Raw genomic sequence first — 24,843 nt, 5'->3', positions numbered from 1 at the left:
CCCAAGAGCAAGTGTCTTTTAATTTCATGGCTGCAGTCACCATCTGCAGTGATTTTGGAGCTCAAAAAATAGTCTGTTACTGTTTCCATTGTTTTCCCATCTATTTGCCATGAAGTGATGGGACTGGATACCATGATCTTAGAACATCAATTATGCTTCAGTTTAAAAAAAGCATCGTGAGGGGGTGACTGGGGGGCACTCTGTGACCTTGCTGACAAGTCCTCTACTGCTCTTAGGCCTCTCTACCACCTCCTAGAATGCCACCACAAGGATGCTTCCAGTAGCCCCTCACATCTTTTTACAATTTCCTTTAAAAATGTGTTTTCCTTCAAACAGAGAACTGAGGTAGCACTAAGACACTACTTGGGGCTGGGGGTGAGTGGAGAAGAAGAGCTTAGCCCGACAAGATGAAATGAGGAAACAAGATGCCATGGACTGAATTGTGTCCCTCCCAAATCCATATGTTAAAGCCCTACCCCCTAATGTGACTGTGTTTGGAAATAGAGGTTTTATGGAATTATGGTTAAATGAAGTCATAAGGGTGGGGCCCTGATCCATTAGGATTAGTGTCCTTACAAGAAGAGACACTCGTGAAAGCCTGAGTCTTTTCCCTCCCTCTCTCTGCCATATAAGGACATGGCAAGAAGGTGGCCTTCTGCAAGCCAGGAAGAGAGCCCTCACCAGACCATGACTATGCACACACTCTGATTTTGGACTTCCAGCCTCCAGAACTGTGAGAAACAAAGCTTCTGTTGTACTCTGCCTGTGGTATTTCATTATGGGAGCCAGAGCTGACTCATAACAGAAAATCACTTTACGCAAAGCAAGGCCTGTATGAGATGCAGGAATGACGTCCTAATGGCAATGAGAAGTAAAAAGTGGAAGAGAAAAGTAGGTGACAGATCACCAGAATCCATCCTGGACCTGATGGGAACTGAGAGAGTCTTCTGTGGTCCTCACATTCGGGGTCATGGTGACAGGTCAGTCACAACATTGCTGGCCCAGGATCAGGGGTCACTCACACCATTGCCAGTCCCTTAGGCTGAGGAGCTCTCCAGAGAAGACTCAGCAGCCTTCAGCCCCTCCGGTCTTATATCTTAGAAGAGTGCCCCATGACAAAGCATGTGGATTATAGCAGTATGGATTGGTTTTGTTTCAGTTTGGACTGCAGGAGCTGAAAAGATACTCGGGCTGGTGACATGCCTGTTTCTGAGAAACTTCTGGCAATCACAGGCAAGTATTTCTGGTACAGATGTTCCCTGATGTCCTTCTCGCCTCTCCCAGCAACCCCAAATCCTCACTTTGGTGTTGCTATTTGCTTCTACAAAATGTGGAGCTTTTCAAAAGACATTCAATTTCCTTTGTTGCTATTCAGTTGCCATAGTCAATTAAAATCTATCAATGCCCCTGAATAAATTTGTGCTAGGTGAAGAAAGAGCCTCAGTGTAATCTCCTGACATGATCTCTATTACCTTATGTTACTTTAATAGCTAGAGTAATAGTTTGTTATTAATGGAATTAAGCAATTTAGTTCAAGTTTCCCAGAGGTCTTATAAGACAACTATTATAATTTGTATTCTCAGATTTTCCATTGAGTAGATGCCATGTGTTTTACATTACTTGCTAATGTTTCGAGAGATAGCAGTAGTATATTTAATATCTGGCTTTGTTTAATGATTCTAAGCCTCTTTCAATGTAGGTAAGTGCTCCTGGAATTTTGAGCAGTTTAAAAGTCTGCATGGTACAAATAATTATCTCAAATATTATTCAGCCCCGTTTCAATTTGCACTTTCACCGTCATCCATCCATCCTAAAGATGTGATCCAAATGTGTTTTTCCATTTTTGTCACTTAAAACTGTCATCCATCCCCATGGTGAAAACAAGGAAACACACTTTTAATGAGCACACATCTCAGACACACACATGTGTGCAAACACACTCATACGTACGCCACTCATACCAACTGAGCATATTTTTTCATATAAATATGAATAGAGTCATATCTCATCAAAGATTTAAAAAACTTTTTTGATGGTTGCAAAATCTGTTTTTAGAAGAAATAAATGTATTCACTGCATTATGAAACAGCTTGAGAAAACAAGCTCTTACAATGTACACCATCTCTGTATTTAAATAGTTTCATTTCTATTCATGAGCTCCCTGATTAGATACATGGAAAATATCATCAGTAAAATATGAATAATTCTGACAAATTAATAGTCAATTTTTTTTAAAGAATGAAAATATGTGTAAGCATCTCATCCTCATTAGATAAAGCTGCTATCAGGGGTTCATGAAAATTGTGGTCCACGTGGCCATGGCACAAATCCCTTGCAAACAGCAAGCAATGAAAGAAAAGGCGAGGGGCCTCCAGGGGATGGAGTGGAAAAGGGCAGCACTATTTGCAAGAACAGGTTGGGGCGAACAGCCAGCTGGCCAGGGGTGTGGAGTGTTCTACTTTACGTCATTCCTGTGAGGTAGGCGGGGCAGAGATAACAAGGCCATGGGATTTCAGAGCAGGAAAGGCCCTCAGAAATCATCCAGAGGGACTTCCCTGGTGGTCCACTGGTTAAGTATCTGCCTGCCAATGCAGGGGACTCAGGTTCGATCCCTGGTCAGGGAAGATCCCACTTGCCGAGGATGAACTGAGCCTGTGTGCCACAACTAGAGAGAAGTCTGTATGCCGGAACAAAAGATCCAGAGGACCACAGCTGGACAAGCCCAAAATAAATTTTTAAAAAGAAATCGTGCAGAATCATCCCACTGTCCCATTATAGGAATACCTTGGAGATATTTCAGGTTTGGTTCCAGACCACTACAATAATGTGAATATCTCAATACAGCGAGTCACACACATTCTTTGGTTTCCCAGTGAATATAAAAATTATGTTTGAATTACATTGTAGTCTATTAAGTGTGCAATAGCATTACATCGAAAAAAAAAAAAAAAACAAGGCACATACCTTAATTACAAAAAAGAGAGTTGATTTACTGTGCTGTACAGCAAAAACTACCACTATATTGTAAAGCAGCTATACTCCAATAAAAATTTTTTTAAATGCTTTATTGCTAAAAAATGCTAATTGTCATCTGAACATTCAGCGAATCATAGTCTTTTTGCAACAGTCATGTCAAAGATCGGGGTGACAGATCGCCATAACAAATATAATAAATATGATAAAGTGTGAAACATTGAGATAATGACCAAAACATTACACAGAGACACGAAGTGAGCAAATGCTGTTTGAACAAACGGTGCTTCTATCGCCTTGCTCGACACGAGGTTGCCACAAAACTTCAATCTGATAAAAACGCAGTGTCTGGAAAGCTCAATAAAGCAAAGCACAACAACATGAGGTCTGTCTGTTCACCTTAGACTGTTTTCACTGTTGCAGGCACTGGAGGGAGGAAAGTGATTTGCCCAAGATCACACAACCATCGTGGAGGGAGGCAGGACCTGAATTCTGGATTTTCAGCTTAGAGTCCTGTGCTTTTCTCCTGGGCAGTACAGATATTAAATTATACCCACCAGACCCTTGAGGCCTGCATGGTGCTGGAGCCCTGGTGGGCATGGGGGCACCCTGGTGAATGAGATCCAGCCCCTAACTTCCAGGAGCTGACAGACAGCCTTGAGTGGGAGACAAGCAGGCGGCCAGTGCTGGGGAAGTGGTGCTACCATGCGTGAGAAAGACTGGCCCTCCTCTCAGCTTGCTCACTTCCTCACCCTGACCTTGATCGAGTACATTACCTAAAATGTGTGAGCCTCCATGCACTCATCTGCAGAAACAACAATCATAATAATATCTACTTGGCAGGATTATGACAAGGCCCTCCAAAGTAGACATTCTAGGACCAAAGAGAAGCCACCCACACCAGCTCATGTGAAAGGCAGGACTCTTGTGAGATTATGTGAGGTTTTGTGGGAGCCAACAGGTGGGCAAAAACAGGAAGAGCGTCAGAGGGCAGCCACAATGAGCTCTGTCTCTCGGTTCTGCTTCTCCTGAGCCATCACCTCCCTTTTCCTGCCTTCCACCCTCCGACCACTGCCTTTGAGACTGAACCAAGTCGTGCACTGAGCTCCGGAAGAATTGCTCTTGTGTTGCATCAAAATGATCATTTGGCTGAAGTGCCCAGCCTCAAATGGAACTCTCTCTGGTTCTTTGGAGAGAGATCCTATTAGTCTAGTGAATTTTTAAAAGTCAGGAACATTAGTCCTGGCCAGCTGATGGAAGGATACCCTTGAACTCAGAACTCTGCCCCTTGTCCAGGAAACTAAGGCTGGAGGGTTGGGGTTGCATGATCTGCTATCAGCAGGAAGGATTGTGGGTGGGTACAGATGTTTCCAGAAGGTGGGATGGGCAAGGCAGACAGCCTCTATCATGTATGATATAGAAGGCCCTTAAACGCTCATTTCCTTTCCTGCACTTAAGGTATAAACAGCATGTCATGTGAGCATAGAGAGAGAGTGGCTGATTCTGCCTGGGGAGGAGGTCTAGGTGGGCAAGTCCAGACAGGGCAATGGGAATAGCATTCCAGGTAGAAGGAATGGCCTGGAAAAGGCACTGTGGTGTAAAGTCCAGAGTGTGATCACAGTGGTGGTGTTAGCATAGGGGTGGGGGCTCCAAAGGCAGATGTCTGGGTCTCATCCTACACGGACTGGGGAGACTGGAGGTACAGTTTACACCCTGGAGGATCATGCTGGAGGCCAGTGTGCAGGAACCGGAAGGGGGCAAAGAGGGAGGGAGGGGAAAGAATGAGGCAGGAAATCGTGGGGTCCTGCAGGTTGGAAGTGGTGAGGCCCTGCTGAACTAAGTCAAAAGCAGCGGGGATGGAGGGAAGGATGGGTGGGGAGGGGTTAGGAGACAGAGCTAGGTGCCTGGGTGTGGGGGTGGGGAATGATGGAGAGAGGGTACACCCATGCTTCTGACTTGGGGACCGGGTAGATAGGGTGGCCATTCCCAGAGGTGGGGAATGTGGGAAGGGGAGTGGGCTGGAGGGAAGATGAGTGCTGAGAGGTCTCGTGGCATCTGAGGTCATCCTGGGGAAGGCAGGGGGACATGGGATACAGACTCTGGGGACGTGTCTGGGAGATGCCAGTTCATAGCCAAGGGACAGGAGATCAATAGCACTTTGAGGGCTGGAGGACAGTGATAAGGGTTTCAAACTGCATGGATGGGGATGAAAGAGGCAGAGTGAGAGGATTAGAAGGACTCTGATGGCCTGGCTAGGTGGGACACCCACAAGAGTGGGAGCCGTCAGCATCCTGATGCAGCTGACACCGCATCACCTTCGATCACCTGTCCTTCCGAACAAGGCTCCATGGGACCCTGCCACCACTTTCCTGGAGGACCTGGGCCTCCCCCACACCTTCTACTGAGCAGGAGCAAAGAGTCACTGGAGCAGCTCCTTCTGACACCCCCAGCCCACATGTCCCTGTGCTTAAAGGTCTTGAGCTCTGGGCCCGGGAATGGCAGAGCTGGAGGCTGCAGTGGCTCATAAACCCCCCTACCTGCAAGGGGCTGGGAGTGTGTCTGCAGAAGGGTGGGAGCTCTTGGGAGTGCAGAGATAGGGAGGGAGGGACTTTCTGAGCCATCAGGGGGTCCTCAGTTCTATTAGGAGCAGTGGGTTTTGCAGAGCAATGCAGAGAGTGGCTGGTCTCACCCACAGCTTCTTGACAAAAAAGGCAGAGATCATCTCCTTAGAATCTAACGTGAAAGAAGGCAGGAAGGGTGCAGCCTGGCTTCCTAGGGGGCTCAGTTGGGAACTGGACTGGGCCCAGGCAACCTTCCCCACCCTCCAGAGGTCCCCATGACCCAGCTGCTGGCATGGGGGTGGTTTGGCCAGGAGCCCATCCACTTAACCAACACGGAGGTGGGATGGCAGTACATTAATATTGAATGACTACCACTCTGTTTACTTTTATAAGCCCTAACTTCCCATAAATCCAAGTCAAAATCAATCATCTTTTATGGAAGATATTAATGGCAATTCCATTATTTAAATCCAATCAACGCATTTTTTTTGTCTCTTTGTATTGAGGGGGAATAGTTTCTAGGGGGCTTTTAGGGAAAAAAAAGGTCAAATGACCTGGCTCACATCTCAGGATCATAGTTAGATAACTGCTTAGGAAAAAGGGATTCAGTTTCTCTCCATTCATCTGACAGAGTAGGAAGGTTTTAATTCCACTGGCCTAGGAAAAATAAAAATTCTTCTCTTGCATTCACCGCACCCTGCCCGAGTGCTGTCAGGGACACTCAGCGTCACTGTTTTTAAACTCAGAACTGAGCTGTGACCCACTGCTATCCAAACAAATTTGATTTTTTTTTTTTTTAATTATGAACCCAACTTTTCCAGGAACTGGCTTCAATGGCCCGAAAAATAGCTGAACAAGTAGGAGTGGCTTGTTCCCAGAGGTAAAAAGGCACAAAAATGAGACAGAAATCTAGAGGCCTAGGAGATGCCAAGGCCAACAGAACCGCTCCAGAACGTGTGTTTTTGCATGGATGCCCGTGTCCAGGGGGCCTGCTGCAATTCCTTGCAAGCTTACTGAAAAGCAAAGGACTCTGTGAGGCTCTGGACTCACCACCAGCTGAGGCAGGCTGGAGAAAGTCTGCTTAAGCTCTGGAGTAAGAAAGAAAGTGAAGTTGCTCAGTCATGTCCAACTCTTGCAACCCCATGGACTGCAGCCTACCAGGCTCCTCTGTCCTGGATTTTCCAGGCAAAGGTACCAGAGTGGGTTGCCATTTCCTTTGCCAGGGGATCTTCCCAACCCAGGGATCGAACCTGAGTCTCCCATATTGCAGGCAGACACTTTACCATCCGAGCCACCAGGGAAGCTTTGTGTGACCAATGTCAAGAGGAATGTAACTAAGGGAACTACGCTTTCAACCCCCAACCAGGGACCTGGAGGGCAGGAGAACCTGCCTGAAAGCCAGTCCCTTCCTTCCCAGCGGACTCCCTCCCTCCTTCAGCATTTAATGTGGGTGGGTATCACCTCCTTCTGGAAGCTTCCCCAGTTCCCTGGCCAGATTCCATCCTTGCAATTTTCACTGTGTGGTGCTGATCCATTTGCCCGCTCGCCCATCTCCCCTCTGCTTCTCTCCCTCACCCCCATTCATTCAGTTCACTCAGCAGCCTCAGGGGCCCCCTCTGTTGTGCTGAAGGAGGGGGGCTCTGCCACCACCAAGCCCCTGGCCCACGGGGATGGAGCCTCGTCTCATGCATCACTGTGCAAGCAGTTCTCTCAAGACTTAGTAGGGGGATTCAACAGGGCAGAGTTCAGGAGGTTTGAAGGACTCCTGATTTATCCAGCTGAGGAGGCATCTGGGTTCTAGCTACTCTCTGTTTCCACTCAAAACCAAACAAAGGAAAATGGGCTTCAGGTGCAGCAAGGGAGATTTAGGTCAGATTAAAAAAAGGCCTGTGGGAGCCAGCAGAGCAGGGACTCTGGGAGCTGATGGAATTTCCTGCCCTGGAGACCTGGGGGCAGGCTTTCGTGGGGGGGCTGAGCCATCCCCAGGGCTCACTGGAGGACAAGCAGAAGGACCCGGGCACACCTGGCAGGTCCCCTGGCTCTGCCTCCTTTGTGCACATCTCTTAGCAGCCCCGAAGCTCCCGCTCACCGAGAACAAGAGGACCAATTACATGTGAACGCACTCCTAACAGAGCATCATTTCTTGAGAACTGTCGGAGGTTGTCCCTGGCTATCTGTCAGAGCCCACGGAAATGCCACGCTTTCTGCCTCGTGACAAAAGCCGAGTTCTCTCACTCGTTTGACGGCCCCGGGCTGAGAACTCCTCCTCCCACTTCCTAAGCGATAGCTCTGTTTTCTGTCACTCGGTCCACAACCTGCACGGAAAGTCTCATCCTGATGGGGTGGGGGAGCTGGCCCGGAAGAGGGGGCTTCTGGGACCTCCCTGGCACAGCGGGTCTCAAGTTGGAGCTGCCAGAGGGAGAGGAGGTACCAGCCACACAGAACAAGGGCCTGAACGCAAGGGAAGCACTCCTGTTTTGGTGATGAGCAAAAGGGAGATGTCTTCATATCAGTCACCGGGATCCCCTGGTGATTCCAACAGGAGGCCGAGGTCAGAGGCACCACCAAGCGTGGAGGCAGATCTGTGACCCGCTTGTAGCAAACCCATGAGACCTCCTCGGTGTGGTTTCACGGAGGCAGCGTGCCCTGCACCACTGCCTGCCCCCATACTTGTTTGTCTTACAGTATCCTTTTAAGTCACCATCTATCCTTTCTGAACTCAGAGAAAGCAAACAGAGTAGAAAGCTTTCTGCTTTTCCCTGGCTGGGCCCTGGGCACAGCTCCTGCCCCACTGGACCTCCCAGGAGAGAGCGTTGCAGGCTCCCCTCCCCACCCACAGAAGCCAGGCCAGCACCCTCGGTTCTGGTGACACCACAGTGGGGAATTGCAGCCAGTTCTGCCAAGAGTTCTCTGAGGCCTGTGGGGACCGACGGGGAGGTCCACCGGAGCATCACTATGCCCAGGATGGCAGCTGTACCACCCCATTTGCCCACTTTGGCCTTTGAGACTCAGTTTACCTCTCTGGAAAGGGGGACAATAACTGTACCCACATCTGTCCACAGGGCTGTTGGGAGGGTTTGAGGAGAAATAGCCCTTGGCCTTTGGTCAACACTTGATACTCGTCCTTGTTATTCCAGAGACTAAACCCTGATGAGCCAGGGGAGGGGTTGGCCGGGAGAGCTCCTCAGCAGGACACGGGCGGTGAGAGGGAGCCGTGTCTCCATGCTCGCACATGCCCCTGCCAAGCTTGGTTCTAAATGGATTATTGTTTATTGGCGGCTTATCCCATCTCTCGGGTTATGAATTATTTACCAGATAATGACTTCATAATTGTTAATGACAGATGCCCCGAGGACAAGCTGACACAGTGCTAATTGTGGAGTCCCTGAAGCCCCCATGCGGCTGCATCCAGAGTGTTGCTCTTAGGGATGCTGCCTGATTGGCCCTTGGGGATCAATTTTGAACCCACCCCCCTCGTGACACAGATAAAGAAACTGAGATCCACAGAGGGGCAGGGACGTGCTTCCTGATTCCGAAGCTGGCCAGTGGCAGCCCTGGGTGGGGCAGGCCCCAGCGCCTGATGGTCAGGCATCCACTGTCCGGGTTTGGGCCGCTGGGGCAGCTGTGGGCTGAGCAGGAGTTCAAGTCCTCTGTGATGGGGTCTGGGGGATCCCCCACCATCAGTGGGGAGGAGGGAACCCAGGATGTCTGCTGTTGCCGTGGAGAATCGGTTTATTTATCCCAGATCCCACTGGGATCCCTGTGGGCTAAGGAGGGCCACCTCCCTGGGAGCAGAAGTCCCATGCTGACTGGGTGTATTCAGCAAGCAAAGGCCACAGGGTGACCAGCATGGGGGTGGGAGCAGGGGTGGACACACCAACACCTTCACTGAAGGTGCATTTGGTCCTGAAGAGAGTATGAATTACGTCCATGACTCGGCCAGGGTCCTGGCCCTTAGGCTAATCATAGCGAGTCCTTGCATTAAACTATGTTTCATGAGTTAGTCTAGGTGTTGTACTGTTTAATCAGCAATTAATTATTAAATGAACTCTGTGAGGTAGGTGATTTTCCTGATGGCTCAGGGGTAAAGAATCCACCTGCCAATGCAGAGACCCAGGTTTGACCCCTGGTTTGGGAAGATCCCCAGGAGAAGGAAATGGCAATTCACTCCAGTATTCTTGCCTGGGTCATCCCATGGACAGAGGAGCCTGGTGGCTGCAGTCCATGGGGTGGCAAAGAGTCAGACATGACTTAGGACTGCTGCTACTGCTGCTAAATCACTTCAATTGTGTCCAACTCTGTGCGACCCCATAGACGGCAGCCCACTGGGCTTCCCTGTCCCTGGGATTCTCCAGGAAAGAACACTGGAATGGGTTGCCATTTCCTTCTCCAATGCATGAAAGTGAAAAGTGAAAGTGAAGTCGCTCAGTCGTGTCTGACCCTCAGCGACCCCATGGACTGTGGCCTTCCAGGCTCCTCCATCCATGGGATTTTCCAGGCAAGAGTACTGGAGTGGGGTGCCATTGCCTTCTCCATGACTTAGGACTAAACAACAACAAAAACAAATCAGATATGTGTATTCATAATAAGGATTATAATCCTCAGGTGAAGAAACAGGCATGAGGAGGTTCAATAATGTGCCAAAGTCACACAGCTGGTGAGGGCAGGGCCGGGATTAGGATTCAGGCAGCCTGCTTCCACCGTCTGTGCCCTTGACTGCTATGCTACACTGCTTACTATTGTGAAAGTGAAAGTCGCTCAGCTGTGTCTGAATTTTTGTGACCCCATGGACTATACAGTCCATGGAATTCTCCAGGCCAGAATACTGCGGTGGGTAGCCCATCCGTTCTCCAGTGAATCTTCCCAAGCCAGGAATCAAACTGGGGTTTCCTGCATTGCGGGTGGATTCTTTACCAACTGAGCTATCCCCGAATGCATGAATGAACGAATGAATGCTGTGAGGTTGTTTTGAATATGGGACACACTTTCCCCAAAATGTTTTAAATGTTAAATTGAGAATACTGATACCCTGTGTTTATGCAGGGTCCGGGGAACCTGTCTTTCTCTTGGACTGGAGACTGAGCTTGAAACATCAGAAAGATGAGCTCTGGCTTGGGGGTGCATGGTGTTCCCAGGGACAGTGGCCTTGGAAGGGCTGGTCAGTGCATGGCCTTCGCTGCTCTGAGGTGGGTGATGGGACCTGCTCTGATGGGCGTGGCAGATCCTGAGCAGGTGAGCAGGTTGAAAGAATCTTCTGAGTGAGGCACACATGCCACTCACTCATCCTCTAAATGTTCCAGAGCCTTCTTTGGGTCAGGCTTTGAGGAGGGACCCGGGGACTGAGACCCAGTCCCCTGACCCCAGGGGGCTCCTGGCTGTCTCCCAGAGCAGACAAGAAAACAGTCAGGTGCCAGGTGAGAGGGTTTTGTGATGGAAGGGAGACAGAGGGGCTGAGGGACCCCAGAGGCCATGTGAGTTGACCTCTTGTGATCAGTCCTTCTAGTGTTAGCATGTGATCAGCTCCGAGCTCACAGTCTGGGGATGAGCCTTGAGTACATTGGATCAAGGACTGCCCTTGATCCAAGAAGAACCAAATGGGTGCCGGGGAGACAAACAGCATCAGGAAATCAGAGGAGAAGAGAAAATTTTCACCAGGAGTGGGTGGCCTGGGAGCACTTTGCTGGGAGATAGGTAGGGATGGGAGAGGCTCTGCTGGGAGATGCAGGCTTAGCAGGACAAGAGCCTGGAGATGCGGTGCACAGAAGCAGGGTCAGTTAGGAGCACAAGGTCTGTCTGGATGGGAGCAGAGGCTGTGTGTGCGTGCATACAAGGGTTCTGGGGTGAATGTCATGGGAGGTGAGCTTGGCTATCTGGTACAGGGTCAGACTTCCTTCATCCGATTCCCAAAGCCAATAGTGCAGTTCTCTGCTCACCTGTGCAAGGTGCAGAGCACTTTGAATGCATTTTAGAAAACCCTGAACTGGTGCTAAGTAAATAATCACACTGTTTATTCTGGGTTGGAGAAGCAGGATGGCTCCTGTATGTGCTAATGGGAGGACGAGGCTCTCTGGAGGGCTGGAGAGGGCTGCCTTGGTCACACCCGTGAGCGTGGGCGTTGATCTGAGAAGGGATCCTGAATACACCCTCTCCCTGTCCTGACTTTTTTCCCCATTTTCTGCACCTGCCTGTCTGTGTACCTGGAGGAGGGGGGCCGGGTTAATTGTTACCTCCTGCGCTGTTACTAGGTTACTTTGTAAAAGCAGAAATATGCTTTTAATGATTTTTCGTTGTTGTTGCTACCTCACGGACCAGATGCTTTTATCTAAATGAGTTGCTACAAATCAAAAGATGGCCTGTGAGGGTTGCCAGGCTGCGTCTGTCTTACACAGGGAAGCTCCTGCTCTGTGAATGAGGCTTAAGTCTCCGCTATTCTTTTAGCAACCAGCTCCCTTACAAGGAAGGGCAAAACCACGCATCAGCAGCTGTAACGAGCGCGCCTCCGAGTGGCCTGGATGAGACGATGCGGTGAGTGAGTGGAGCGGTCTCCAGCCTGCAGGGGTAATTCCATTCGCTCTTCAACTTGATGAAGGTGGGTGACGCCTGGGCCCCAGACGGTAGTCTTTGGGCTTCTTGCCTCACCATGGGTGGGATGACATTGAGGCCCAGAGGATGGTTATTTGATGCTGGACTTGACACACAGTAGGTGGTCAAGTAATGTTTGTGGAAGACAGGCAGGTGCAGATTGACACTTGCTCAGGGCTCTTAGGTTTCAATTTATGGAGTAGCAGTTGACGTGGAGATAAGAAGAGCTCTGGATTAGGAATCGAGACAAGGACTCCAGTTCCTACTCTGCTTTGATTGGCTGTGTGACCTCAGGCAAGACACCGACCCTCTCTGAGCCTCAGCTTGCTGCTCGGCATAAACAATGGCAACAATCATCACTCTCTGTCTACCTCCTAGGGTCTCCCTAATGACCAAGTAGATGAAATTATGTGAAGACACTTTGCAAACTGAAGGCACTGGGTCGTGGGAAGAGTAGAGTAAGTCATATGACCTTAGCCTTGGGTATTCTAATGAAGGGAGGCTGGGTAGCAGCTGCCCAGGGCACAGGGCTGCCAAAGAGTCTTGGGGTCAGGGAGGGCACAGGAAGCTTGGCTGCGACAGTGGTCTCTAACCAGTGCTTGGTGAGCCTTCAGCCGTGTTTCCATTATCTGAGAGGGTGGCTCTTGGGGGCTTAGCATGGCACTCAATGCCCATCACGGCAGAGGTCCAATTACATTTTCAGCCACATCCCCCACTTCTTAGGTCACCTTTAGCACTTATGCTCTGGGCTCTCCTGTCTTTTTATACCTTCAGGCCTTTGCACAAGCTCTTCCTATTGCCTGAAATGCTGCCAGCACTCACTCACACACACACACAGAAACTCACACACACATACGCATTTCCAGCTTGAAGCTTCCTCTTCTTGGAAGCCTGTGGTTTGACCTTGTAAGTTAGTGGCTGAGTACTCTCATGGCCTCAAACGTGAGCTCTGGATCATGGACTTGGTTTCATATGGTCACTGCTGTATCCCCATGCTGCAATAATACCTGGCATAGAGCAGGCACTCTCAAGAAGTATTTGTTGACTGAATGAGTTCTTCCATAGCACATTGTGTAAGTTCCTGTCTATATTCCTATTATTGTATTTATCACATCTTATTACATGAAGGTATTTGCTTGCTGGTCACCCCACTGGACTGCCAGCTCCTTGAGGACAGGTTTTTGTCAGACCTCACTGGACCCTGTACCTAGAACAATATACAGTGTAGCTGCCAGTGAGTGCTTAAGTGAATGAATGAATGAATGTTGGAATACACATTTGTTTTACCACAGGCTGGGTATTCCTCCTATAGCCTCAATGCTTCTGGCTCTGTCTGTCATGTTGCAAGGCACACTCACACAGACACACAGAATTTATGATTAGAAGATAAAAGCTAAAAAGTTCTGAGTGACCTGTGAATATATGAGACAATCAATAAGAGACAGAAGCCACAAATTCAGGAGCATCCTTCCATGGTTACTGGACAAACATGTGCATGGTTCTCTCCCATAGCAGGACTCTGGCAGGGCCTACTACCAGTCTATTTGGCATTTTCCTGCAAATCAGTAAGAGGTGCCCTCCCTCTGAGCCCTCACAGTACACAAAAAAGCTGGCAGAGTGCAGGCTGGGTGTCAACTCCCAGGCCCCCCTGGGCCAGGTGCCCTCCCATAGGGCACAGACTCACAGCTGTGAGTCATCAGCCCTGGTCTCTGGGGCAGGTGCAATGTAAGGAAGGAGACAGGTCACCTGGAAAATCAAACTTGGCCACAAAAATAAACTCTGAGGTTTACAGATAAGCTATTTCTGGCCCAGGTGCCAAACGAGGTTTTGCAGCTGGAGTGAAAACTGCCGTGTGTGCCCCGGCCCATCCCTATTAGCTGAGGGGAACTGCACCCTCTGTGTGCATTCTGTTCCTCAACAACTCAGCTCCAGAAATGGGGGCTCCACCCCTGGGGCACTGCCTGCCTTTGGCTTATGATAGTCGATGGTTCAGCATGGGGTTGAGTCTCACAGGCCAAGGAGGGCAGACAAGGTGGGTGCAGCCACCATCCTGGGCACAGGGCTGCTCTGGTGGATGACCCTGTCGGTCCCCGGAGAACTCTAGGAAGACAGGCTGCAATTCCCCACTGTGGGATCACCAGCACCAAATGTTCTACCCTGGTGCTTGTGGGTAGGGGAGGGCGTCTGCAATGCTGTCTCCTGGGAGGTCCAGTGGGGCAGGAGCTGTGCCCAGGGCCCAGCCAGGGAGAAGCAGGAAGCTTTCTCTTCTGTCTGTTTTCACCTCACTGAGTTCAGAAAGGATCGAAGGTGACTTATGAGGATACTGTAAGACAAACAAGTGTGGGGGCAGGCAGGGGTGCGAGGCTTGCTGCCTCCATGAAACCACACGTAGGAAGTCCATGCATTTGCTACAAGTGGGTCACAGATTTGCCTCCGTACTTGGTGGTGCCTCTGACCTTGGCCTTCTACTGGAATGGCCTGGGGTGTGTCACAAAAATATGAATGCCTAGGTCTCAGCCCGAGAAATTTTGGTCTAATTGACCTATTGTGTTGCCTGGATATCGGACCTGTAAAAATTTCCCTATATGATTTTAATATGCAATTGGGTTTGAAAGCCACTGTTTAGACTTGCAAAAGGCAAACAAGGAGCTGATCTGTTACAACATGATCCAGTATGAGATACTATGATGAAGGCTCAGTAGAATTTGTCTGTGCTGAAATCAGAGACTCTTCTCCCAAGGGTCCCAGGCAAGGGGACACGGTGACAGGATGGACATTGACTGCCACAAACTCCTAAATGTAGGCATATCCATATGCTCCATAGGAAAAAAGAGCTTGCGACAGCCTGTGTGTATTAGTCACTTACTCGCGTCCAACTCTTTGTGACTCTATGGACTGTAGCCCACCAGGCTCCTCTGTCCATGGAATTCTCCAGACAAGACTACTGGAGTGGGAAGCCATGCCCTCCTCCAGGGGATCTTCCCAGGGATTGAATGCAGGTCTCCTGCATTGCAGGCAAATTCTTTACCATCTGAGCCACGAGGACAGTGCCTGTAGGGTTCATTAAAAGCGTTTTGGGGTGGGGCAAGATGAATAGGGCTGATGTGTCACAGCCAAGGTACCCAGCTTTCAGAAGCCTGGATCCAGGGGCTAGATTTTAGAGTAGCTGAAAAAGCAGATAAATTATACAACATCATACAGGAATTTTGTTTCACCAAATCTAGGAGAAGGGGACAACAGAGGATGAGATGGTTGGATGGTATCACAAACTCAATGGACATGAGTTTGAGCAAACTCCAGGAGACAGTGAAGAACAGAGAAGCCTGCAGGCTGCAGTCTACAGGGTCACAAAGAGTCGGACACGATTTAGCTACTGAAGAAAAACAACAACAACAAATCTCCATAACTTTCACCCCAATTCCTCAGGGCTTAGAATCCAGGAATTCGGCAATACCTTTGAGATGAGACTATTGGTTAAATCTTTAAGATACACAGATGCCCATCCTCATGAGAATGATGAAATTGGAAGGTCTGGGGGAAGGACCCACGCATCTTGTTTTTTAAACTCTCCAGGTGACTGCAATGTTCACTGAGGGCTGAGCACTGCTGGCCCAGGTAGCATCATTTTGCCTCTGAACCTGTCCACTTTCTCTTGGGAGTTAGGAAGATGGGGGGTTATTCTCCATTTAAAGCAGAGGAGATGGAGGCTCAGAAAGTTGCATGGGGCTTGTCAAGAGCTAGTGGTGGGTTTGGGATGAGAGCCCAGTGGTCTCTCCTTCCAAGGTCCCATACATTACACTGTCTGTGAGGTCACTCTGTCCTGCAGTCCTGTGATCTCTGAACTGAATAACATCATCTGATGCCATAACAGGGAGATAAGAAAATGATCCCTGTCCTCCAGAAGCTCATGGTCCAGAAAGGAGGATGAGAGGCTCAAGGCAAAGGAGACAAAGGTTCACAGAGAGCTGAGGGAGAGCCGATGCTTCATAGCCAAGAGGTGGCTTCTCTTGGCCAGGCCGAGTCTGCGATGCAATCAGACAGGTGGGTAATGGATTCTCAGAACTAGAGAGAAGAGGTCAGGACCTTGGGACAGAGATGTTGCCCGAGAATCAAGCCCCGGGGACAGCCGAAGCAGAGGGAGTAGAGGGGCCACTGAGAGACAGGAAAGCTGAGGAAAATGCAGCAGCACAAACACCCTCATTTACAGGCAGAAGGAAAGACGGTCTGGAGTGGCCAGAAAGACAGGGAGATACAGCCCGCCCAAGCTGACGGTGGGAGGCTCCCTTTCTCCATGAAACAAAAAGGACCCTGACTGAGGAGTCCAGGGTTGGCGGGAGGTCTTGAGGAAAAGAGGGAAGGAAGGGATCAGCTGTAGGGACCAGGCCGGGAATGGGCCAGTGATGCATGAAGCATGCCCAGCCAGGGCTCAGGGTTTGGCTAAGGCTCCACTGAAGGATCTGTGCCCCAGCCCGTTGGTTCAGGGTGGAAGCCGAAAGGGGATGGATGAGTAAGGGAAGGAGGGAGGAGGGAATGGGGAGCCACAGAAGAGAGGCTGTGTGGAGCGAGGGAGTGAAGAAAGGAGAGGATGTGTGTGGTCAGCAAGGGCACCTTTGGGCTGGCTTTGCAGGGTGAAGCTGCTCTGAGTGCAAAAGTCCAGGGCACAGCACACAGTGTCCTCTATGGAACAACTCCAGGTCTTGTTAGACCTGGGACATTTGCAATGTCCTCCCAGGATGCCAGGCTCACAGAGGGACTTGGGGCCTGGGTGGGCATCACTGAGAGTCCCAGGATGGGGCCTGGGGATGCTACGCAGGGGCATTCCTACCCACTGATGGCAACTGGCATTGGCTCTTCATCAGTTCTGCACCTAGGTGTCTATTAATACCATTCTTGGTTCAACCCTCAGTCTTACACAAACTAGATCCTTAGCTTGACCCCCAACTGCTCAGCCTTGCTGCAGCCAGGATCACACACTGCAGTGCTGGCCTCAGATTTCCCTCCTGCTGGCTGGTTCTGGTACCATCCTCTCGGTTATGCAGAGGATTCTCATCAAACCACTGCCAAGCAGAGAGTGGCCCTCCATGCTCTTTATCTGAGCAGACCCTGCTTTGTAGCAGGAAACACAGAGCGAGGCAATCTGACCCAGTTTCCACAGGAAGGTGATGGTTCTACCACTGGTCACCAAGGGCCAAAGCGGGCCATGGAAACTTCTTATCTTCTTGGGAACCAGTGGGAGTCCTGCACGTGAAGGAAATGGACAGCCCAGCACTGGGCCACGTGCTGTGGTGGTGCTCCAAAGAATGGTTATGACTGAGTGTATGGTGAATATTTATTGAAAGCCCAGCAGGCACGGGGTGGGGTGGGGGAAGGGAACACAGAGAATCAATGTGATTCCCATCCTCCAGGGCTGTCCAGATGGTGGGGAAGATCACCAGGCGTTCACAGAGACTTGAGGCCCACAAGGAGTGTATCCTACCAGATATGCCTGGTGAGGTCACCTTCAGTGTCTTCCCAATCTTAAAATACGGGCTTCTCCAAGGCTGGGATGAATAAGAGCCGTGTGTCACCCTGCAACAGAGGTGGGGAGGAGAAGACTCCCAAATAAGGGCCATCAGAACCATTGCCTGGGTCTCTCTGTCCCCTCTCTGCCATCCACACTCACCCTAGAACTCGAAGACATATTCTTGGAAGGCTGACTTCAGTGAAGAGCATCTCCTGAATCTTTTCTCAAACACTGAACGCCATGGTCACCAAATCCAAGCTTGTTGTTCTCGTTGTTTGGTCTTTAAGTTGTGTTGACTCTTTGCGACCCCATGGACTGGAGCCCACCAGGCTCCTTCGTCCAAGAGATTTTCCAGGCAAGAATACTGGAGTGGGTTGCCATTTCCTTCTCCAGGGGATCTTCCTGACCCAGGGATCGCACCCGCGTCTCCTGCATTGACAGGTGGATCCTTTACCACTGGTCCAACAGGCTCAGTTTTCCAACTGAAGCTAGTTTTCAAACTCTCCTCTCTGGCCCGGCAGTCGCAGAAGCAAAGCATTCCCTAGTGTCCAGGATGAGTAGCCAGATAACTGTCCAGCCAGCCAGTGGTGCTCTGAGAACAACTCTCAAGGTCAGGATCCCATCTGCCCCCGCTGGCCACCCTGCCTGGGGTGCTGGGTGGCAGCAGGCTGGATGCACGTGGATGTTTCTTCTGTTTGAGCAGCTGATTCAGGCCTGGCTTGGAGCCCCCTCCAGTTTCCTGCTGACTGCAATGGCTGCTGCACCTTGGGATCCCTTCTGTTTGTGAGGGCCCTGGGAGTGGAGGGCACCCCAGCCCCACTGCCTCTGAGTCCAGAGAGAAAGCTCTCTGACCACTGGACAATGGGGACATGGAGGAAGCTGGCTGGTCTGCTGCCAAGGCCCCTGATTTGGAAGGAAGCTGGGGTTCAGGCTCCAGGCTGGCCCCAGGCAGAGGCCCTGAGGCTCTTGGTCAGTGGGCATCAGGGCGTGGTCCTGCGGAGAGCACACACCTGAGCTCACCCAGCACCAGGCCCCAGAAGTGATGCTGGGTGACACTGGCCCCTGGACCCCTAAAGGCCTGAGTGTCATCGAGACGTGCTAGCCTAGGCCATTCAGCCTCAACTGGCCTGAATCCCACTGCCCACGCCCCCAACTCCCACCTTCATTATTCTGGGCCCCCCCGCCCCTCCTCAACTCCCCTGACTGCCTGGTCTTCATAATCTAGGTTGGAGGCTTCTGAATCAAAACTTTAAGCCTGAGCTCTATAAATTTAATCCAAGAAAATAATCAAATGACTATGTAAAGACACATCACAAAAATGTTTGTTGTAGTGTTATTGGTAAGAGTGATGTATCAAAAATGCACTGAATTTCCATTATTAAGGCACTGGTTAAATAAACTGTGGGGCTTCCCCTGGTGGCTCAGATGGTGAAGAATCTGCCTGTAATGTGGGAGACCCCGGTTTGATCCCTGGGTCGGAAAGATGCGCTGGAGAAGGGAATGGCTACCCACTCCAGTTTTCTTGCCTGGAGAATCCCATGGGTAGAGAAGCCTGGCGGGCTACAATCCATGGGGTCGCAAAGAGTTGGACACGACGGAGCAACTAACACACATACAAGTAAACTTTAGAGCTTATTATGGCCGTACGATATGAAGCCTTTAAACTACTGTAGACGGACTTCCCTGGTGGTCCAGTGGTTGGAGCTCCGTGCTTCCAATGCAGGGGGTGCAGGTTTCATCCCTGGTCAGGGAACTAGAATCCCACATGCCTCAGGGTGTGGCCCCCCAAAAGAAGATGTTATAGAATTGTATTTAGGGACAGACTGTGAAGTGGACATAATGAGTCACCAAGCAGTACACACCATGTGACCTCATCTGTGTGTGTGCATGTGTGCGTGTGCCCTCTGTTAAAGGAAAACAGCCAGGAAAGGGACACTGAAATGGCTATTTCTCAGGACTATGGTTATATATAATTTATATAATTTTAGGTGCTATCTTTTAAAATATTTTTGCAATGAACAAATACTATAACATTGTTTATTTTAATATTAACATATTTTAATGTTAACATTTTAATATTAATAATATTTTAATGACACTTAACAATACTATTTTAATAACAAGAGAAAGTTAAATTAGAAAGGAAGAATTACAATTTTTGAGGAGCTTAAGAGTCACGTAGCTGCTGGCTGCCCCCAGACCCAAATTCCTGTGGGGCCAGAACCCCAAGTGAGTGATCAAGAGAGCCCGTCATGCTTGTGCATTGATTCCAGAAGGGTGGGGGCCCAGAGGGCTAAGCTTGGCTCTGGGTACCAGGGAATCTCAGGGCTATGGTAAAAATCTCATGAACAATATGGTGAGAGGACCAGCTACATCTATTATACCTCACGTCCCCGAGGTAATCACTGTCAGAGAAAATGTCTTTCTGACTTCCAGGTGAGCTGACCTACCTTGCACCGTCCGTCTCTGGCAAGCTCAGGATTCGTCCCCAGGATGCAAAATCCTCGATGGCCACCAACACTTAGCACGACGTGAGCATCACCAGGAGGCCAGGCCGTCTAAAAAGAGACAAGAGAAGAGTGAGGGTGCGGTGGCGAAAAGATAGCATCTTTTTCGAAAAGCTCTTTTGTGGAATTCCAGCATCTTAGGTGGTCCCCATCCTAAATGGGAGCTTGTCCCTACCTTGGATTTCCTGGTGTGGATGACCACGCACAGGCCATACCCAAACTCTGCCCTGGCCACCAAGATAAGGGGGTCTGAGTGGGTAGCAGAGAATCCTAGGGGGCAGATACGAGATCTCAATTCCCCACTCCCCAATGCACAAGGCTCTAATCCCCACAGCAAAGCCATAATCACTCAATAATAATGAGAATCATGGCATTCTTTTCCATCTAATCCAAACCAAGAAATTCCAGAGATGGGAAAAAATAAAAAGTGTACATCTTTAATTTAATGCTGAAAAGAGAATAGGACACAAACTTGAGAACCACCAAAACAAATCATTACTTTTAGACAATGGACCAGAAGATCTTGAGGAGGCAAATGATGGGTTCCCTGGAGAGATGGTTTTTTTAATGAAATATATAGATTAATACCTCATAGAAAGAGACTATATGTTAAGGGGAGGCAGGGTTATTCCTAGTTTCCTCTTTCAAATATAATATATATGAATACCATCTTCAGGACAGGCAACATCACCCTCCACTGCAATAAATGCACAACTGTCATTACCTGGGGATCAATATATTTTTCTAAATTGAATATATCATTATCAATTGATTTTCCCTTTTCCTCTTAGCACTCCAGAGTCCCGGCTAGCTGGGGAAAGCTTTAATGTGATATGAAGGATGTGGACAGGTAAATAAGTTATTGTAAACTAATTTCATCTTACGATGCACTTCAGTCCAATGACACGATGGGTCTTTCTCTGAGCCTCTTACCTTAAGCTTTTTCAGCTGCTGTGGACAGACACGCAGGCCATATCAAATGGCCACTTTAAAGCTGAAAGTGGCAAAAACAGTATTTTTTCTAAGGATAGTGTGTTCCCTTTACGATTAAGAAATAACCTCTGTAGGGAAGCAAAGTAAGCCAAGGTCACCATTTAACTCTGACATGGAGCCAAAGTCGTGAGCACATTTCCTCTACCAAGCTTCCGTGAAGCTTACGATTAAATCGAACCCTTTGGCCACAAAGTATCAACAGTACTGGTGACAAAAACGATCGATGTATTTCTGGGAAAGATCATTGGCAGATATGTGTTGGGGAAGAGAGAGGACTAGGGGACAGCGGTCAGTCCATTTTAAGATCCTTGAGGATCTCATTCATTTATATGCCCATTCATTCATTCAGTACATGTTAACGGAGTCCCTGTTATGCATCAGGCAGTGTCTAGGCGCTGGGACTACGAGGAAACAAAACAGAAGAAAAAAAATCCTGCCCTCCTGGAGCTCATCTTCTAGTGGATGGAAACACAGAATAAACAATAAACTTAAGAAATAAGTACAAATTGTCCAGTAAATTTGAAGGCAGTCAGGACTATCTGTTAGAGGAGAAGTGGAGCAGGAGATGAGTGTGGGGTGTGGTACAGAGTAGAGAGGGCGGTTGGGGTAACAGGCCCCGTGAGAATATGACATTTGAGTACACTGGAAAGTGACGCAGGTGTGGGCCATGCAGGTGTCCAGGGGAGGGGAGCATTCAGAGCAGAGCAAGAATCAGTGACTCGTGTTCCTGGATCCGCAAGGACCCTCCGCTGTGGCTGGACATGGGACAGCCACACAGGACATTAAGCTGGAGAGGTGAGAATTCAGTTTGTGTGGGGCCTTGCAGGCCACTGGAAGAGTGGGGGTGGTTTAGTTGCTAAGCCGTGTCTGACTCTTGTGACCCCATGGACTGTAACCCGCCAGGCTCTTCTGTCCATGGGATTTCCTAGGCAAGAATACCGGAATGGGTTGCCATTTTCTTCTCCAGAGGATCTTCCCCACCCAGGGATCAAACTCACATCTCCTACATTGGCAGGTGGATTCTTTACTGCTGAGCCACTGTAAAGCCTACTAACCGAGAGCCCAAGACCCTGGCCACCAAGCTTTAGAAAGAGCTCTCACTCTCGAGACAAACTCTTGGTTGCCAATATCAGGTTAACTGGCTTCCCTTCTCTCCATCTCAGACGGCTCGACTCTCTGGGCTGTGCCAGATGGATAGGGCAGCCCAGACAGGAGCTGCGGGGCAGTTCAGGGGGCGAGTCAGCAGGGCAGTCTACACTGTTCTGTGACAATGGCCTCGTGCTTCTTCCTTTGTGGTCCCCAGAGGCCAACTTCTAGAGGAGATAACCAAAACAAAGTTCTGAACAAAAATAAACTGCATGCAGAGCAGAGTTCTCTGCGGCTGTTCCCTAATGCGCTTCTGAAAAGATCCTAGCGCAAACTGACATTAGACGTCACAGGCTGTGCTGGGTATCTCCTGTTCACTCCTCCAGGTCAGCTCTCCATCGATTTCTGTGTCCTGGGAGGCTCACCCAGTCAGCACGGAGAGCATCACTCCAGCTCTGAGACCCTGGGACTTCCAGTTATGTTCAGCCAATGCAGACACCAGCAGGAGACCTGGGATTGGGGTGGGGCTGGGTGTTTATTTGCCCCCTCTCCTTCTTCCTTGCAGAGTCTTCATGAGATGGCTGGGACCTTCTGCTGAAGGTCACGGCTGGTGGCTGGTGTTGAGGAGGACACAGCTCTCTCTCTGCCTTCCAGTAACAGCTCCCTCCCCTTGCCCTGATTACGAGCCCTGGGGTACTGCCCTGTTGTATGCTCTCTTCCTACTGTGTCTACACCTTTGTGAATAGCCCTTTCATTGAACTCTCTTCAGATTACACATTTGGATGTGTCTGTTTCCTGTCAAGATCCTAATGAATACATTCTCAGAGACGGTTAGAGGCAGGACTGTGGAAATCAGACTTCTGAATTAGAATTCTAACATGGCCCTTAGTTTTGTGACACCAGCTAAATTATTTAATTTCTATGAACTCTCGTTTCTCTTTATTAATGTATCAGAGAAACTGGTACATAATTATTATCCACAGCAAAAGCATCAGCATCTCGCTATTGCTATCACCTGCTCACAGTCCCAGGGCAAGTCACACCTCCGTCATGACATCTCTGCCCACCCTGACCAGAGGCCCCTCCCTTGAGGGGTTTCTAGCTGTTCTTGGCTCATATTTAGCATTAGTTAATATCTCAGTAATTTCATCTCTTTCCTCTTCTTGCTCTTCTTTCTTCCACCCAACCACTAATTCTTGCATCCTGAGCATCCTGAGCACAGACATTATCTTAATGTCTGAATCTCTGGCTCACAGCACCCATCACATGGGGGTGTGTATAGACCCTTCATTATTCACTATGTTTTCTTCTTAGAAAGCCTATAAGTTCCATCCATCTACCTAAACATATTCTACTCTAATGAGATACATGGTACTTAAAATGATTTTAAAATAAATGACTAGAAACCGATTTCTAGTAACAATTTAATTCCCAAGATAACACTGTAAAATCTTCAGTTTCCAAAGATCATGGCCTGGGAAAATGAATCTCAGGAAAGAAACCAGGAACTCCAGGGAAGTAGGTATGAATTTTCATCCCTGAGGGAGATGAAGGTTCAACTTCTGGACTTGACTTCTGACCTCTCTGGTCAATCCAACCTTTTCTCTCCCACTAATCTCATCCTCAAAGGACAGCTTCCAGGCCTATCAAAAAGAAAATTTAAAAAGCCAAAGGATGAGGGACTTTTTTAACTTAAGTTTTAAAAATAAGTAATAAGTCAATGTCTATGAAATTGGTCTTAAATCCTTCACCTTCTCAAGGCCTTTGCTGCTACTGCTAAGTCGCTTCAGTCGTGTCTGACTCTGTGTGACCCCATAGACGGCAGCCCACCAGGCTCCCCTGTCCCTGGGATTCTCTAGGCAAGAACACTGGAGTGGGTTGCCATTTCCTTCTCCAATGCATGAAAGTGAAAAGTGAAAGTGAAGTCGCTCAGTCGTGTCCGACTCTTCACAACCCCATGGACTGCAGCCTACCAGGCTCCTCCGTCCATGGGATTTTCCAGGCAAGCATACTAAAGTGGGTTGCCATTGCCTTCTCTGCTCAAGGCCCTTACAAGATGCTAATTCAGTTTGACAGAGCATAAAGGCCAATATAAAACCAAGACTCATGGATGGGCTGTTTGGGTTACATAACTATCTAAATGCTGGGAGATCCTCAAAATTAACTCAGAGATATTTTTGAGACCCATTCTAAGTCTATAAATAAAGATGGTTCCTGACATGAACCAAATTGATAGCCAAGAGAATAATAAACAAAGGCCCCAGGATTTCATTTTTACTTCCCTATAAAAGATATCAATTTTTTGGGGAAAGAAGTTGCCTTAAGAGAGGAGAAACCAATTAGGGAGGCTCCCATTTGATGCAGGATCAGAGAGCAGCTCTGCATGGGTCTTGACCACGCTACCCAATTATGACTCCAGTGTCCGGGCAGCTCACCACCCTTCAGCCAACTGGGAAACAAGGATTCTTCCTTAGAAGGAAAAGAGCAAAATAACTGGAGGCTGTAAACTAGAGCAAGAAAACCAGCTCCCACACCCACCCTCCCATCAGTCCTGGAGAAGGACCCTCGGGCACCCCTGGCACAGGCTTGGATGGCTGCTCTGAATGTATCCTGCAAGGGGAACACTCATTCACATTCT

General features: G+C 49.1%; 1 protein-coding gene and 1 long non-coding RNA gene across 4 annotated transcripts in view; one reads left to right on the top strand and one right to left on the bottom strand.

The window, feature by feature from the left end:
* KLHL29 (kelch like family member 29) overlaps positions 1-24,843 on the bottom strand; it is a 331,803-nt gene that overhangs the window by 219,508 nt on the left and 87,452 nt on the right. The window contains exon 2 of the mRNA XM_086325713.1: positions 20,070-20,177. The gene's annotated coding sequence lies outside the window, so the exon portion shown is untranslated. The remainder of the gene's footprint in view (positions 1-20,069; positions 20,178-24,843) is intronic.
* On the top strand, positions 7,443-23,613 carry LOC147362817 (uncharacterized). Of its 3 annotated transcripts, XR_015136520.1 has the most exons (6): positions 7,508-7,647; positions 11,973-12,059; positions 12,495-12,574; positions 20,056-20,150; positions 20,918-20,976; positions 22,771-22,893. It is a non-coding gene; the product is annotated as an uncharacterized LOC147362817 (long non-coding RNA). The 3 variants fall into 3 exon arrangements; XR_015136518.1 differs by lacking the exon at positions 12,495-12,574 and having other exon boundaries at positions 7,443-7,647; positions 11,973-12,123; positions 22,771-23,613; XR_015136519.1 differs by lacking the exon at positions 12,495-12,574.

This window comes from Bos grunniens, chromosome 11 (genome assembly GCF_055505025.1).
Source record: "Bos grunniens cultivar Pamir isolate PY7600 chromosome 11, Bosgru_T2T1.0, whole genome shotgun sequence".
In the NCBI taxonomy this organism is placed as follows: Eukaryota; Metazoa; Chordata; class Mammalia; order Artiodactyla; family Bovidae; genus Bos; species Bos grunniens.
Note: the sequence above shows the minus strand (reverse complement) of the source record. Positions and strands in the feature narration are given on the sequence as shown.